The 18,237-nt window shown below is 35.5% G+C and overlaps 1 protein-coding gene and 1 pseudogene across 2 annotated transcripts in view; one reads left to right on the top strand and one right to left on the bottom strand.

The window, feature by feature from the left end:
• PAWR (pro-apoptotic WT1 regulator) overlaps positions 1-18,237 on the top strand; it is a gene marked incomplete at its 5' end in the record, with an annotated part of 99,936 nt that overhangs the window by 22,298 nt on the left and 59,401 nt on the right. The window lies entirely within an intron of this gene.
• LOC309829353 (protein Hikeshi-like) lies at positions 15,374-15,733 on the bottom strand (annotated as a pseudogene). Its single transcript has one exon. The product of its transcript is annotated as a protein Hikeshi-like (transcript).

Here is an 18,237-nt window from a genome sequence, read left to right as displayed (position 1 = left end):
CTGATATCTTTTCATCAGAGTTTTCTTGTTTTCCTTATATAGATGTTGTACATATTTTGTTAGATTTATACCTAAGTATTTAATTTTGGGGGGAGCTATTGTGTTTTTAATTTCAAATTCCACTTGTTCATTGCTGGTATATAGGAAACGTATTGATTTTTAAAATACTAATCATATATTCTGCAACCTTGCTATAATTCCTTATTAGTTCTGGAGTTTTTTTGTTGATTCTTTCAGGTTTTCTACATAGATGATCGTGTCATCTGTGAACAGTATCATTTCTTCCTTCCCAATCTGTATACATTTTATTTCCTTTTCTTATTGCATTAACTGGGATGATAGTTTCATTTTTTAAGTTTAAATTACCTGATTCCGTGGTAAATTTTGAGAATAGTTTTAAAAACAAACAAATAGTAAAACCCTTTTGTAATTTGTTAACTTTCCATGCATTTTTCTTTTAGACCTTGCTTACATACTGTCATTGAGTTCTTTAAAATTTGTTGTTAAAACTGTTTACATTGTTAAAATGGGGAAAAATAATAGAAATTTGCTCTGGTGCAAGGAGTGAAACAGTGTGATTAACAACTTTTATTTCTTTCTTATTTAAAACCAACACCTATCTTTAGCTTTTTATGTACCCATAAGTTAAAAATATTGATATTTTTTTCTCAGAAAAGTAATCCATTAAAAACAAAGAATAACTGGTATTCATAGAGTATAACTTACCAGTTTCAATATACTTTTCCATTTATTATCTGATTTTTTTTTTAAAGAACACTTGAGAGTTACTCAGCTAAGGATAGATTATCAAGATGTTTGTTAGAGTGGCTTCTTTTGGAGGACTTGAAAATGAAGCATAATTTAAGATGATTATTAGATGGGGAGATGTTATTTAAATATGTTTCTTAGTTATTTAAGTTCCATGGATATGATGACTGTATTTTGCAGACCAGTAATCAGGATACAAGACCTGACGACAAGATAGGATATTTGAAATTTGGATGATCCTGGAAAAATAGACATGGCCCTACTCTATGACATGGCTTACTCTTTCTTATCATGTGGGGAAAGTTTTGAGATTTGTGTGATTCATAAATCTGTTATGCAAGTTACTTAAAATTCTGTTAAAATCATAGTACAAGAAACCCTCAGTGTAAGGTTATTGGTGTTATATCCTTGATCTTTACATAGCCTCATTGGGTGGGGAATCTCATCTGTAGCCCAAGCCAATAACTTTTAGGGCTAGTCTTTCAACACCTCCAGGAAAACCAAAATGTGAAGACTAATCAAAGTCCGTATCTGAAATAGAAAAAGACAGGAGTGAACTTACTTTAACGTGCACTCATTCCTTCCTTCCCATGGCTCTGTTTTGAACTTTTTCTTCATTTCAGGGTCTCGGCTATAGCACACAATCAGAAATGCATGTGTGTAAGCATGCTGGTATTTGTTCTATTGGGATGAGACTATATCCTTCTAGTGTGAAGTTTCCAACTTGCTATACTGATTCCTCTCTTTATGTTTGTCCTCTCTATAACCTTCCTTTCTTACCAGTTGTCCTTTTTGTTTTTGCTTTTGTTTTGATACTCTTGGAGGCGAAGGGTTCAGAAATAAAACGCTGGAAAACCAAAGACATACTGTTCAGGGCTGTCTTCTGAAGCAGAAACAGCACAACATCAGGCAGCTTAATGGGAAGAAATACTGGTTATAATAGCCTTTGGCTTAAGAGTATATGATAATGATTCAGCTTACCTACAGAAATAAATTTTTTCCTAACTTGAATCATTAAAAAACAACTACCTTTATTATGGAAAAATCAAATGAACAAAGGTGAACAAAATAGTATGATGAACCCTATGTATAAATGTATTTTATTACCCAGGTTCAATAATATTTCATCTCTTTTCCCCAATTCCCATTATTTTGAGGTAATTCTAGAATCATGTCATTTCATTGTAAGTAGTATAAATTTATAAAGATAAGGACTCTTTAAAGATAACCACAATACCACTATTACACGTAAATAATAATTCCTTAATATCAAATATCCAGTGTTCAGATTTCCATGATTATCTCATGCATGTTTTTATATTTGCCCAAATAAAGTCTATACACTGCAGTTGGTTGCTGTGTCTGTTAAGTTGCTTTTAGTCTTCACATTCTTCCTCTTTTATTCTTTTGCAGTTTAGTTTTTGAATAAAGCTGATTGTCCTGTAGTATTCTCTACAGGCTGGATTTTGCTGATTGCATTCCTATGGCGTTGTTTAGTGTAATCCTCTGAACGTTGTATTTCCTGTAAATAGGTAGATTTTTATTTAAACTAGATGTTTGATTAGATTCATGTTCAATTTTATTTTCTCAAGAATACTTCATAGGTGATATTTTGTATTTCCATCAGGAGGATTAAAACTCTGGTCAACTGTTTTTCTGTGATGTTAGCAGATGCTGATGAATTGCCTAGATAGCTGTCCCCAAGCTTTTTAGTTTCAGGACCCTTTATATTCTTAAAAATTATTAAAGACCTAAAGACCTTTTGTTTATGTGTAAATGATATTATATCTATTGGTGTTTACCTTATTAGAAATTAAAACTAAAAAAATTCAGAAATATCTGTTATTTATTTAGAAATAACAAAGATAAACCCATTGCATGTTTAAATAAATAACATTTTTGTGAAAACTATTTTCCAAAACAGAAACTTAGTGAGAAGAGTGGCTTTGTTTTACATTTTTGTAAATCTCTTTATTGTCTGGCTTAAAAGAAGACAGCTGGATTCTCATCTGCTTTATCGTTTAGTTTGTTGTAATATCACGTGTCATGTAGCCTCTGAAAACTTCACGTACACTCATGAGAGCGTGAGGGGGAAAAAGCGAGTAACATCTTAGTATTATTGTAAAATACTTTTGACTCTGCAGATTCTCTGAAAGAGTTTTGGGAACCCACCCACAGGGGTTCCTTGGACCATGCTTTGGGGTCTGTTGGTCTAGCTCCATTTTGTTAAGGGTTGCAAAATGGGATACTCTAATTCTGTCATTCCCTTGTAATTTATTAGCTGGAGTATTTTATAAAGAGAACTTTTATCAACTATTTAGTTACCTTAAGATATGGCCTGTACAAATAAGGTAGGCTAAATGCTTGGTTCTTTCCCTTTAGAGAGATAGAAGCTTTATTGCATTTGTTTTGCCATGTGAGAAAGAGAAAGAGAGGGCCATGAAGCCCACTTTGTACTAACTGAAACCATGTCTTCCAGTTAGAGTCTCCTAGAAGGGAAGGGAAGTCTCCTCTGCTAATACATTTGAGTTGCCTTCCTAAATTATTAAAGTGCAGTTTGTATCTCACAGGTTGCTTATTTAGTAGTATATCATATAACATTATAATCTAAGAAACTACTTGGAGAGTCTAAAAAGGATTGAAAAGCTTCCAAGGTTCCTATCTGCTTCCTTATAGAAATTTTGTAAAGATTAACAAGATAATGTCTGTGAATAGTTTAAAGCTCTTGTATATTGTGAGATGTATTACTGTTAACTCCATAGAAGGAAGACTATAGGCTCTCTTATGGGATGTTAAGTTTTGCTGCAGTTTGATTTTAGAAAACTGAACTTTCTAATCTACTTCCAGAATTGCTTCCAAAATTTGAGCACTCTTGAAGCAAGACTGGGAGTTGTAAGCTGTCATAAATGATAAAATCCAGAAACTAAAACTTGGAATGGAATGAAGTTTGGAGAGAGGAGATGTGTGTCAGAGAAGTATAAGCAGTAGATTAATTAGGCATAATAAAACTTAATTTCTTGTTCTTAAAAACAAATGAAAGGGGAAGGTCGTCCTAGTTTCTTACTCTTGTGTACTTGAGATGAAATGTAGACTCAGTTTTCCTGTACTTAACAATTTTTATTTTAATTGACTTTTGGAATTTTTATGATACAATAGAAATATGTTGAGATGAGTTTATTGAGCCAGCCATCTATAGATCTTAAAATATTTGGCAGTTTAAATAGTTATTTAATGTGGGTTAAAAGTGAGAAAGGATGTGAGTTGAAGGATGGAAAGAAACTGAACCAAATAGAATAATGTCAGCAAAATAAATCTTTTCCAGTTGGACTTAATCTCTTGTTGTTTTTGGACCTGGTGAAAATTATTTTAGAGATTAGAACTTAATAGCATAGTTTTGGCTTGAAGGTATCTGTTTTAGCTTTATTTGTAGACTATAAGAAAATTTTAAAAATTTGAATAATTTTTGCATTTATAAAATTTCTTTGAAAAAAGTTACATTTTTTGGAGAATCTTTTGAGTAACCACCATCATTCTATGGAAAAATATCTGTTTGGAGAAGAAATTAAATCTTATCTTTTAATCTTTTTTTCTCATCTATATTGGGGGTATTATCAAACCTCTTCACAGTTGAAGCCCATAATGTAAGTATTGATTCTTGGAAAAATATTTGGTGAACTGTCCCTCCTTCCTGGAAATTGAAGAAGAGTTTTCTAGTTGTTAATGAAGAATGCATTGACTGAATGTTCACTACAAAGTTAAAGTTTTTGGTTTACTTAAGGTAGTGATAGATGCATATTTACTATGTTTATACAATTATCAGTATGTGTTTTGTTCTCATTCTTTTTTTTTAAAGTATAAACTTTGGAGCTTTATGAAAAAAATGCTTACTTTGACCTTGAAATAGTTTGGTATCACACTTAGGACTTAAAAAAAATTATTTATTTTATTTATTTTTGGCTGCGTTGGGTCTTTGTTGCGGTGCACGGGGTTTCTCTAGTTGTGGCGAACAGGGCGGTGGCTTCTCTTGTTGCAGAGCACGGGCTCTAGGCGCGCGGGCTCTGGAGTGCAGGCTTAGTAGTTGTGGTGCATGGGCTTAGTTGCTCCGCGGCATGTGGGATCTTCCCAGACCAGGGCTCGAACCCATGTCCCCTGCATTGACAGGTGGATCCTTAACCACTGTGCCACCAGGGAAGCCCAGGACTTTCTTTTTACTATTACATTCAAAAGCATTGACTTTCTGAAAAACAATATATGACCCAAAACAAGCTAATTCATGGGTTTAAAAACATAAATAAAATATACTTTCAGGGTGTGTTCCAGTAAATATAGATTTAGTGTAAAAACTTGCTATTATAGTTTAGGATAATTGATGATATAAAAGCACGACATGACCGTAAAGGGCCAAGATTTAGAGAAGACTCTTAAGGCAGTAAAGAAACCTTCTTTTTGAGTTTTTAATTTAAAATTATATAATTAAACATTTTTATATTTATTTATTTTTGGCTGCGTTGGGTCTTCATTGTAGTGCGCGGGCTTCTTGTTGTGGAGCGTGGGCTCTAGGCACGTGGGCATCAGTAGTTGTGGCTCTCGGGCTCCAGAGTGCAGGCTCGGTAGTTGTGGTGCACAGGCTTAGTTGTTTCGTGGCATGTGGGATCTTCCCGGACCAGGGATCGAACCCATGTCCCCTGCTTTGGCAGATGGATTCTTAACCACTGCGCCACCAGGGAAGTCCTGAAATTATATAATTTTGTTCTAATTGGGGGAGGGTTTTGCAGAGGTGTAGTGAAAGAATAGGATCATTCTGGTCTTCCTTTTATAAAATCTCTGTATCCTTTTGAGTAATGAAAACTCACTTCAAAAAAAATTGGGGACTAGTTAACAGCCCCAAACCTTTGAAGTGGTAGCCTCTAGTGACTATTTTAAGGACTGTTGTTTGCTTTGTACAGCTTTTATGAAAATAATCATTTATGTACAATAGGTAAATAGTCCTACTAAATTTCTTACCAGGTCTAGTTATTTTTAATAGGCAATTTTTTGTTTAGAATGTAAAATAAACTCCCTTATTGTAAGCTGCTAATGACCGAATGTTTATGTCCCCCCCAAATTTTTATGTTGAAACCTAATCCGCAGTGTTTTGGTATTTGGAGGAGGGATCTTTGGGAGGTGATTAGGTCATGAGGTCGGAGCCCTCATGAATGGGGTTAGGGTCCCTATAAAAGAGGTCCAAGTGAGTTACCTTGCTCCTTCCACCGTGAAAGAAAAGCAGAGAACTCCAACTTTGAACCAGGAAGTGGCTCTCACCAGAATACCCAATCTGCCAGTGCCTTGATCTTGGACTTCTAGCCTCCAGAACTATGAGAAATAAATTTCTGTTTTTTATAAGCTACCCAGTCTATGGTATTTTGTTTATAGCAGCCTGAAGAGACTAGGACATGAGCTATTAACTCCCTTTGACAATTTCATATTTGCCAAGACTTAGTACTTTTTCTGGCATGTATATTTTGCATGTGCTTTGTAGTTGGATTTATTTTTATTTATCTTTATTTATTACATTACAAACACATAGCCTAGTTAATTGCTACATATAGTATAACTTTAACTTTATTTCATTTGTTGGTTGCTGTGTCAAAAGTTCACACTAGCCTATTTAAAACAAATTTATAAAACTTTATTTGCCAGAGAATTACTAAGGGAGATTTAGTAAGTCTAGGATAGGACCCATGAGTCTGCATTTTAAAGATTTCACCAGATAATTTTGATGAATGTGGACCATCAACAATACCTTTGAGAAATATTGATTTACAGAATTTATTAATAGCTTCATGTTAGCTAAAACAGATTACTCAATTTAAATCTGTGGTTTCTTTTTTCTTGGCTTTCATTTTAGAAGTCCTACTTTTTTGAAGATTTCGTAGAGTTATTAAACATTTGGTATTTTGCCTGTGAAGGCAGAGTAAGGAAGCATTGAGAAAATGCTATTTAAAAAATGCTGAGCCCTAATCATAAGGAAATAATGAAAATGATACTGTGTTGTCATTGTAAATAAAAATAGCTACCACTGGGCTTCTCTGGTGGCGCAGTGGTTGAGAGTCCGCCTGCCGATGCAGGGGACACGGGTTCTTGCCCCGGTCTGGGAAAGTCCCACATGCCGCGGAGCGGCTGGGCCCGTGAGCCATGGCCGCTGAGCCTGCGTGTCCGGAGCCTGTGCTCCGCAACGGGAGAGGCCACAACAGCGAGAGGCCCGCGTACCGCAAAAAAAAAAAAAAAAAAAAAAGCTACCACTTATTTGAGGACTTTTACTTGACAGATAATTTAGACAAACACATTTAATTTATTTAATCCTGAATTTAGAGATAGGCGAGTCAATCTCCATTTTATTCATGAGAACTCTGCACCTGCTCAATTTTACACAAGTAATAACTGATGGTACCGAGATTAAAATCTAGGTGTATCTCACCCCTGAATCCATCCTTCTTAATCATTAACATCATTAGTAATTAACAATATTCAATAATACTTATTAAGAATTAATATGAAGAATAAATGTTAGGAATTAATAATTCTTAAAGATTAACATTACGTTAACAATAATTTGTAAAATGGGAAAATGATGAGTGGATAGTTGTTTCGTAATGTGAGGCTTGCTGTCTTGGAGCACTGATCACTCACTCTGTATTTACCATATATGTCACATGGGGTATGGAAATCTGCTGAGATTCTTCTTGGTGCCCTGCCCATTTTTCCTGTCGCTCTCATGATTTTAAGTGTTGATTCACACATTTTAGAATTTATCTTCTGTCCTCTGTCCTCTAGGAATAGACTTGATGGGAATGGGTGCCATTTTATGACTTGAAGTTTGCAGATGCATAAATGGACTTAATGTGATTTGGTGTAAGCCTTTGTGGATTTCTTACTCTGGAATCTGTAAGAGCTGGGTTCTTGCTTTGGTCTTTATGTGTGAATGATGCTTTTGCTTTGCAAGAAAGGATAAAGGGAAAGAAGCTGAACGGAATTCTAGTTCGCTTTGACAAAGTGGTAGGTCCATTAGTGAATGGGCCAGAATGCGGATGTGAATGGAAATAAGAGTTTAGTAATCCCAGGCTATCTAGATTTACCCATGTGGAGATACAGAAGAAAGGACTAGATGCATTAGAAAGATACAGGGTAAAGACTAAAATATTTTTGACTTCTACAGCTTTTACCTAACTTCTCTCATCTTTGATTTCTTTATTTGTTAGAATACATCTTAACGTAGTTGTTCTAATATCACAGCCTATTTACAGGACTATTGTGAGATTCAAATGAGAGGTTATCTATAAAAACTGTTTTGTGGAATGTGAAGTATTATCCCTACAGATTTTTTTTTCACTCTCTCCTGTCTCAGATATCTGGATTTTTTTAAGCTCTACTGTACATATTGACTGAGATTTTTCTATATTTCAGGTAACATTTACTGCATTTCAGCTTCTTTTGAGAAGGCTGTTTTTTAGTTTGAGAATCTTTTCTAGCATTTTTTTCAAGTGGCAACATTTGGGTTTTCATTTGAGATATTTTTATTTGTTTTTACTTTTTATTGCTTTCCCATTTTACTTTCTGAATATGATTAAGCAGGCTATAACCCTCCTATATTATAATTCCCCGAATCCTGTCGCCTCTGAGCCCTGCTTAAGGTATGGCCCTGTTTGATCATATTATTTTTTTTTACTGATGACACGTGGCTTTTCATAGGTTCTTAGTGAAAAAAATGTTTATGGAGTTAAAGGGAACATGATGAAGGGAGGGGGCTTTGGTTTAATGTAACATAATGATGCAAAGGCAGCATCAAACTTCACAGAAAACAAATCTCCTAGTTCTAATAGGGCTTTAAATTCAAGTGTTACTAATATAAGAATTTTTTTAGAAAGTAAATAAGAAAACTATCTTCTTATAACTAAAAGTGAAATATTACCTTAAATGTAATATATTAATTTTTAAAAGTTACATGCCCATGATAAAATTTCAAATGGTACAGGCAGCCACTGTTATTTTTTTGTGTACCTTCCAGAGATATTCTCTACTTTTGCCAACAAATATGTATGGATATCCCCAGAGATTCTTTCTTTCAAGGCTGGTGATGAACACTGTCATGAATTTGAAATTTTTTGTTAGTAACTTTCTCGTTAGAAATATTATGGCTAAGAGTTTGAAATACAAGTTCTTAAGGACAGATTTTTTTCCTTAGCTGTGAGTATATAGTTACTATTTATATTCTCCAGTTTGTATGATTTCATCTTTTTTCAAAGTTCAATAAAATGCTTTTTGACCATCTTACTAGACTGTGTCTGGATTTTAGGGAAGAGGTCTGGCCTAGAGATAACAGTTTGGAGCTAGTTAGTCTGTGGCAGTGGTTCTCAAGTTTTAGTGCACATCATCACTTGGGGGACTTGTTATACACACGCTACTGATGTCCACCCAGTGTCCAATTCAGTAGGTCTGGGTTGGTGTCCAGGAATTGCACTTCTTACTTGTTCTCAAGTGATACTGATGCTACTCTGATTCCACACTTTGAGAACCAGAGATCTGTGCTGTTCAAACCATATGAGAGTAGATAGATTGAGTTAGCTTGGGTGTGAAAGAGCAGACAGAATTCTGAGGACTGGGTACCTTTAATTAATGGAGGCAAGGGGTGGGGTGAGGTAGGGTGAGGTCCTGCCAGGAGAAGGAGAAAAGTTCAGGTAGTTAAATAAATTTGGAAGATCTTTTATGTTATATCACTCTCTTGAAAGTTTCAGAATACACACAAACATGGTAAAGGACTTAAATTCCTGAGGAGAGAATTACAGGTTTTTTTTTCCTTTTATTTTTATTAGGGCTTTCCAGTGGTTGGTTGGTAGGGGGCAAACATTTCCAACATGTTTTAAAACAGTGCTTTATGGGTTTTCATTTAGTGCTGACAAAGGATGGACACAAAGCAATAAGATGTCTTAACAGAGGTCGATTAGCAAATCAGCATCAACTTCAGGACTGGGACACTTATCTTGATTTACAATCTGTTTAATCCATTCTCTTGATCACTTTTTTTTTCCATTTTATTTTATTATTAAAAAAATTTTTTATTGGAGTACAGTTGCTTTACAATGTTGTGTTAGTTTCTGCTGTACAGCAAAGTGAATCAGCTATATGTATACGTATATCCCCTCTTTTGGATTTCCTTCCCATTTAGGTTACCACAGAGCATTGAGTAGAGTTCCCTGTGCTATACAGTAGGTTCTCATTAGTTATCTATTTATGCATAATATCAGTAGTGTATATATGTCAATCCCAGTCTCCCAATTCATCCCGCCCCCCCCCCCTTTCCCCCTTGGTATCCATACGTTTGTTCTCTATGTCTGTGTCTGTATTTCTGCTTTGTAAATAAGATCGTCTATACCAGTTTTTTCAGATTCCACATATATGCGTTAATATATGATATTTGTTTTTCTCTTTCTGACTTCACTCTGTATGACAGTCTCTGGGTCCATCCATGTCTCTACAGATGACCCAATTTCATTCCTTTTTATGGCTGAGTAATATTTCGTTGTATATATGTACCACATCTTCTTTATCCATTCCTCTGTTGATGGACGTTTAGGTTGTTTCCTGGCTATTGTAAATAGCACTGCAGTGAACACTGGGGTGCATGTGTCTTCCTGAATTATGGTTTTCTACATGTTTTAAAGAACAGTTCTGTATATCTGCCTTGGGGGCAGAAGGAAAGGGTTGCAGTAGAGACAGTTTACCATTTCCTGGCTGGCAGGGGGTGCGGGGCGGGGGGTGGGGGGGAGGAGGTGGGTGTGGCATGGAAGTTGGGGAGGTATTAGCAGTTACCAAAAGGAAAGTCATCCGGGTTTATTACAGAGAGGACGTGGTACCAGCAAAAAGGCCCTAGAGGTTTCCTAATTCTGAAGTCAGTTTGCCTGTGTTTGAATTCCAGCCACGTTTGAGAATCACTGACTGATCCTATTTGTATTTTTTTTTTAAGATTTATTTATTATTTATTTAATTATTTAATTTATTTTTGGCTGCATTGGGTCTTAGTTGCTATGCGCAGGCTTCTCTCTAGTTGTGGTGCACAGGCTCCAGGGTGCGTGGGCTGTGTAGTTTGCGGCACTTGGTCTCTCTAGTTGAGGCGCGTGAGCTCAGTGGTTGTGGCGTGCAGGCTTAGTTGCTCCGTGGCATGTGGGATCCTAGTTCCTTGACCAGGGATTGAACCAGCGTCGCCTGCATTGCAAGGCAGATTCTTTAACACTGGACCACCAGGGAAGTCCCTTGTATTTTTTTATAGATTAATGTTACACACAGTAGGTACTCAATTAATACATTTTAACTTTCACCAAATGGTCTTTTTTGGTTTCTTGTTTGTTGCTATAGCACAGAATGTTTTCAGTTTTGCTAGTGCAGAGATTTATACTTTTTGTACTTATTATGTTGAATTACTCATACCTTTTTTCATTAAATTTCACAGTTGTACTGTGATATATAGTAAAAGGAGAGGGAATAAATAAAGTTTTTCTCTTTTAGTTGCTTTAGCAGATTAGGTAGGCATGAATGTCAGGAATTTGTAGCCTTCAGGCCAGGGAAATTCTTGTTTGTGTCACCATATATGGTTTCTCTATCCAGTACAGAGTCACTACCACAGGTGGCTGTTGAGCTCCTGAAATGTGACTAGTCTGAGTTGAGATGTGCTGTGAGTATAAAATACATACATACTGGATTTTGAAGACTTTGTTTGAAAAAATGTAAATATTAAATCATTAAAATATTAAACATTCATATATAATGTTTTATATGAATTACATATTGAAATGATACTTTTTCGAGTTATTGGATTAAATAAAATATATTATTAAAATTAATTTTACCTGTTTCTTTTTCCTTTTTTAAATGTGGCTACTAGAACATTTAAAATTACATGTGGCTTACATTTTATTTCTATTGGACAGCATGGGTATGGGGGAAGAAAATTAAAATAGGAACATCCAACTTTTAATACTCTGGCATTTGTCAGTGGATGAAAGGGAAGGGAAGAGATGAACTAGGTAGTGAATCATATAATGTTATGAAAAGATTAACACACATCTGTTATCTTTAAATTGCTTGACAATAGCAATTTGCATATGTATTCTAAAGATATAGTGGTAGAGAATCTTCTATAAATGTTAATTATAAAAATGACTTTGGAGAGAGAAAACTATTTGTTACATGTGCCCTTTCCTCAAGGAGGTGGGCCATAGTTTTTAAAAAACAAAGCAGACATTAATACTAATTTATATAGATAGGGCTTAACAGTTTGAAGAAAATGAACATGTATTATCTGATTTGATCATATTGACCTCATTTTTGGTAATTGTAGAAACAGATTTAATGTTATGCTACTAAAAGGTTTACATTACAAACTGGTGTACTCAGACTGCCATCAAATGACTTTGGTAGGAGAGGACATGGTTTATATCCCAAGGGGCTCAAGTTGTACTAGTGTGGTTGCCCAGTTCTTTGAAGTCTTCTGTAGTGTTCTGTACTATTTAACTATTCCCCCCAATCTTTGAATACATTTAGTACTTTAGGAATAGGTCATATATTAACTGTGCCTCTGCATATGAGGATATGTATTTCCAGGAAGGGTATATGTACCCTAAAATGAGAAACACAGCTTCAAAGAAAGTAGAACTACATCAGATCAAGTATTTCTTGAAGGCCTCCTTTATGAGTTCTGTATATAATATAGGAGAAGATGATGCCTCTGCTTTCTTTTCTCTTTTACACTACCTTTCTAACTATTCTTAATTGGAGGTTAATTCTGTTAAACAGTGTCTCCGCCCACCCCCATCACATTTACAAAATCTTTTCCTGTAAACGAGAAGACTGAAAACTATAAGGTTTATAAATCGCAACTTTTAAAAACAAAATTTTAGTTAACAGTACTTTGAGTACAGATAAAATAACCAAGTACACAAAGTACTTAAATAGTTATAGTAATTACAGATCCCAGGACTTAATCTCTTTTAGCTTCAATTTCCTTATTTGTAAAATGGGACTAATATTCATCTTGGTGTTGATATATGGATTAGTAGTAATAATGGTGATGATGATAATGACAATAGAAGCTAGGTTTTATTGCTAGACACTCTTCCAAGCCCTTATGTGGTTGGTATTATTATTATTACTCCTGTTTAATAAAAGAAGAAATTGGCTTTATTTGGAATTCAGATCCATGCACTACTGTGTTCACTGAGTTTACACATTAATGCCCTTGACTACCACGTTATTTAGCACACGGGGAACTCATTAAATGGTAGGTTAAAAATAAGCAAGACAGCTATAACAAAAAAACTGACGGAATGGAAAAAATAACAGTTAAGCAAGAGGCTCAAAGGCCAAAATATTTGCCCAAGGCCATTCTACTCGGAGGTGAGGTAGGAAAAACTGAGATTTGAGCCTAGGTCCATCTGACTCTAAAGGCAAATGATTTCATCACTTACAGCCTAGTTTACTTATCTCTGAAATGTAGAGAATATTATCTGGAATGGTTGAGTAAATGTAACTGCCTAGTGTTAGTGTCTGACTCATAGATACTTAATGAATTTTAGTGATGATGATTAAGATTATAGATATCTAATGGTGGTATATCCATAACATATTCTCTTCTCCACTTGAATTTATCACTCTTGCTGTTTAAAAATACCATCTTTTTAATGATATAAAATATTCATTGATTTTTCTTCTTTTACTTCTAACTTTTTTGCTTTTTCTGCCCTTGTCAAATTTCTTTGGCTTATGACCTCCCTATGAAATTAGATTGATGGCCAGTTACTGCCGTTCTCATTAAGACTTGGGCAGTTCCTGTAGCAAATACTTGGACATTTATATTGTGCTTTTGTTTTCTATGTCTTCATACTTTTCTCTTTTAATCTCCCTCCCCGCCGCCATTCACTACATTCCGTGTTTTTCACAATGGTCTTTATTCAGTAAGCAATATTTGGAGACTGTGATGTATTTGGCATTGTGCTAGGTGATAGGAATACAGTGATGACAGTGATGGGTTTAACAGTCTTTCCCCCCACTCCAGATGACAGATATTAATTAAATAAGTGAGCATGAGTGGGTTGAGTCTTACAAAAGGGTAAGTATAGGGCAGTGCTTCTTAAAGTGTGGTTTTTGGGTCTAGCTTTATCATCACCTGGGACCTTGTGAGAGATGCAGATTCTTGGGCTTCATCCCAGACCTACTGTTGTAGCAAGTGCTCCAGGTAATGCTGCTGCGTTGTAGCGTAAGTATGAAGGTTATTCCCATGAAGCGTTTTTTAAGTTCTGTTTTCTTTCATTCTTCTCCTCTTTTTTCCTTTTTTCAATGCCTGCTCCCAGCACTTCTGCTGCTTGTTTTTATGTCTGTCATCTTGAATTGTCCTGTGGTACTTAATAACTACTTTCATTCCCTGTTCCTAACATGGTCAGTTGATCAGGAAAGGACCAGATTCCTGTCAATGCCACACTGAAGTTTACCCTAGGAAAAAGCATTTTATCTTTGCTGTTTCCTGTTTCCTTCATTTCATTTCCTCTGGCTGCTCCTGACTAGGATAAATTGATCAGAGGCTGCTCACCACAGCTGATTGCAGAACTCCAGGTACTTGCATTTATAACCCAGTATGTCTGTGGTAGATTTGCTTTTAATGTCTAGCTGTGTCTCCCAAACTGTTATGGGCCTGGCACTAAACATAATGAGCTATTGTCTTCAGGTTTGTTTTTTTAAAACTATATTTGTTGCAGCTGTGTCTAATAAAATAGTTGGTTAAGAAGAGTGAATCTTTTCTTTCCATGCCCACCCCCGAACCCCCGCCTTTAATCTCTTTTCTTTTGCACAATTTGTAAAACTGCTTGTGGGGAGTAATGTAGTCTTTTAAACCCAAATATTTTCTTTTGTTAAATATCAGAAAAGAAAAAAAAAAAGGAAACAGCATGGGCCACAGACAAAAATCCTTTCTAAATATCACAGAAAATAATTTTTTAGAACTTCTAATGTTCTGTCTTTCATTGGTAAGTTTTTTTAATGAACGTCTGGTCTCAAGCTACTATAGGTTATTTTCTTCCTCTTAAATTATATGTTATATAAGAATGTAATTGATGTTCTGAATGATTACGGATAGAAATGTGCATAGTTGTAAAATGGGATTTACTGTGAAAAAATTTTTTTAACTAAAGACGGATTTCCCCTATAATTCTTTTGTTTTTCTTTTTTTTTAAAGGCGAAGTTTTAAAATTTTATTTATTTTTTGGTTGTGTTGGGTCTTCGTTGCTGCACACAGGCTTTCTCTAGTTGCGGCATGCAGGGGCTACTCTTTGTTGCGGTGCACGGGCTTCTCATTGTGGCTTCTCTTGTTGTGGAGCACGGGCTCTAGGCGCGTGGGCTGCAGTAGTTGTGGCACGCGGGCTCAGTAGTTCAGTGTTTTTAATTTTTTATAAAGATTTTAATTAAGCTTCATAGTCATAAGCAGTTTTTAAACTTATGCTTCATGATCCTTTTGACTTCATGCTTTCAAATAGAATGATTATCTTCAAAACATGACAAATTTCAGAATCCATTAAAAATTATTTTATTCAAATTGTGTTTTCCAAAAGAGAGGGTTCTGTGCTAGTCGTCTTTGAAAGTTTTCATACCATTTCAGAACCACATTTGCCAGAATGAACATTTCAGATGGACTTGGTGTCATCTGGGCCTGAGAGACAGCAAACAATGAAGCAAAATTGTAGAAGTTGTCTAACATCTTTTGTGTGAACTGAGTGAGTCAACTGAAGACATAGCAGCATTACCTACAGGAGTCTGCTGAGCCAGACTGTCCAATAATTCCACTGAAATTCCAATCTGAGCAACAGATGGAGTTCGGACAATATTCATGGCTCCAAAAGGGTGCTGGCTTCCTCCTCCAGATTTAAGACCTGAAATTTTGAAGATGACACTTGGTTTCCCATTTGTGACAAATCCTAGGAGTTGCCATACTGGCATTCCATTTGAATCAGGATAGGAGAAGTAGATAGGCTCTAGAGCGCAGGCTCGGTAGTTGTGGCACACGGGCTTAGTTGCTCCGTGGCATGTGGGATCTTCCTGGACCAGGGATTGAACCCGTGTCCCCTGCATTGGCAGGCAGATTCTTAACCACTGCGCCACCAGGGCAGTCCCACTGTGAAATTTTTTTAACATTTTAGTCTTATTTAGGGATTGGTTGGTCTGGACAATATTGTGAACTAGTGGGCTTTCTCCAGACATTTATTACTACTGTACAAATGGAAATGAAGCTAGTAAGATGAGGTAGAGAGCAGGGGAAGTGTTTTTAATGACAAGAACAAAGTCTGCCTCTGTTTGTGAATGATACACGTGTTTGGCCTTCTACATTGGCCTATTTTATCCAATATCTAAAACGCCCCTGCTGCAAAATATTACAGAGATTTTTAGCTTGAGTTTAGATATTTAAAAGTATGTTGATAGTCAAGAGATGTAACAGATTGAATTTACTAAATATTCAGAAATGAAACAAAAAAAAGTTATAAAATATTCTATCTGTGTAAAAATTTAAAAGAAGCAATTAAACATAATTACTTTTTGGTATTATTTATTTTGAAGGATGACTAGTTTGGTCTCTTGGAATTTTAGTGTTATATAACATAGATAAATCTGCATTTGTTTTGAAGATTGTTCACTTAATTTAATTTACTGAATTAAATTCTTATGTGTGCTGATGATGTGCATCTGTATGTAAACATAAATTTTTATTCTAACATGAGGCAAAAAAAATCTTGTTCTTCTTGGTTGGCTGATAGGAAGAACATAAATAACCCTATTACTCATTAAAAAAGAAAAACTGAAAGAATTTCAAGTATTTAGTTTCCTATTAAATTTAGATGGGAAGATAGACCTCCAAGTTGGACTTTCACTCATGCTTAATGAGTATATGCATTAATTACTGTTAGCTTGATTCTGATTTGATTTCCTTTAAAGACTCAATTAAGGACAGTTAATTACTGTTGTTTATGTTGAATGTAGCATATTAGTTAGGAGGGTGCCAGTACCAGATGAAAAATAATCTATTAGTATCTAGGATTCATGGTTTTTCTTAACAGTCAAGCCTTAAATAAATTTTTTTACTATATTTCTTAGTCTTTCTAGTTAAAATAACAAATTATTGGATCAAGGATGACTGTCTTGGTGCTCCTTCTCCTACACCATGCCTACCTCATAATGTTCTTCTCTTTTGTACATTGAACATTTTTTAGGCTTTATCTTAATTTGACATAGATTGCTCTTTCCTTTAAAGACTCCTTGAGGGAAAACTCTTTTTCCTTTGCTTCAATTATGCCACACTCTGCAAGTTTCTCCTCTAATTCTTTGAAAACTCCTTCACAATCTCTCTGCTTTATTACTTCTTTAAATGTTGGTATTCTTTATGGTCCTTTCCTAGGCCTTCTTCTCAATCTGTGTATAATTGCTCAGCAATCGCAACCACCCTCATAACTTCAGGTTCTGTGTATATGCTGATAGTTAAATTTTTTTTTTATTGAGATAGATTGACATATGATAAACTGCATAAATTTGAAATGTACAGTTTGATAAGTTTTGACACGTGTGTACACCCATGAAACCATCACAACAACCAAGATATTGAATATATCCATCACCCTCAAAAGTTTACCTGTGATCCTTTGTAATTTCTCCCCCATCCAAGGCAACCACTGACCTGCTTTCTGTCACAATAGATTACTTGGCATTTTCTAGAATTTTATATAAAGGTAATCATATAGTGCGTACTCCTTAAAATCTGGCTTCATTGAGCACAGTCATTCTTCTTGTATCAGTTTCCCTCTAATCCTTTCAGATGCATTAGCCTTGGGGTGCTTCCTCTGTGCCTGCACTGGTCAATGCTTAGCTTAAATCTAGAGAGGGGGCCCTTTCCGATCTCTGGATATTTTGGGGCAGCTTTCTTCTCTTCAGAATTCGGTCCTGCATACTCTAGCTACCTTGGCCTTGCTGGGCTCCCATACCCACTTCCTCAATTCAGGGAGATTGCTGGTCTCTGCCCAGGTTCTTTCTCACTGTGCTGCTGTCTGGAAACTCTCTCTAGGAAGTAATTGCAGAGTTTTTAGTTTTCTGTCTCTCAGGATTCATTACTGTGTGCTGATAGTTATTGTCTGAAAACCATTTTTCCATGCATTTTATGTATTTGTTGTTGTTTCAAGCAGGCAGGTAAATCTGGTCCCTCTGTCTCCAACTTGGCCAGAAGTGGGTGTTACTACTGTTAATTTATGAATATATATTTCCAGTGCCTATTTTCCTCTTGAGCTTAAGACTTGTGTGCCAGTCTGTCTACTGAACATTTCTGTTTTTTTCCTAAAAATTTAGTCTTTTCTGCTAAACCTTATTGCTCTGGTGTTCCCTAACTTGTGAGTAGTATGGCCATCTGCTTAG

This window comes from Grampus griseus (genome assembly GCF_964374135.1).
Source record: "Grampus griseus genome assembly, chromosome: 11".
Lineage (NCBI taxonomy): Eukaryota > Metazoa > Chordata > Mammalia > Artiodactyla > Delphinidae > Grampus > Grampus griseus.
The sequence above is the reverse complement of the archived record's forward strand: the minus strand, read 5'-3'. Positions and strand labels throughout refer to the sequence as shown.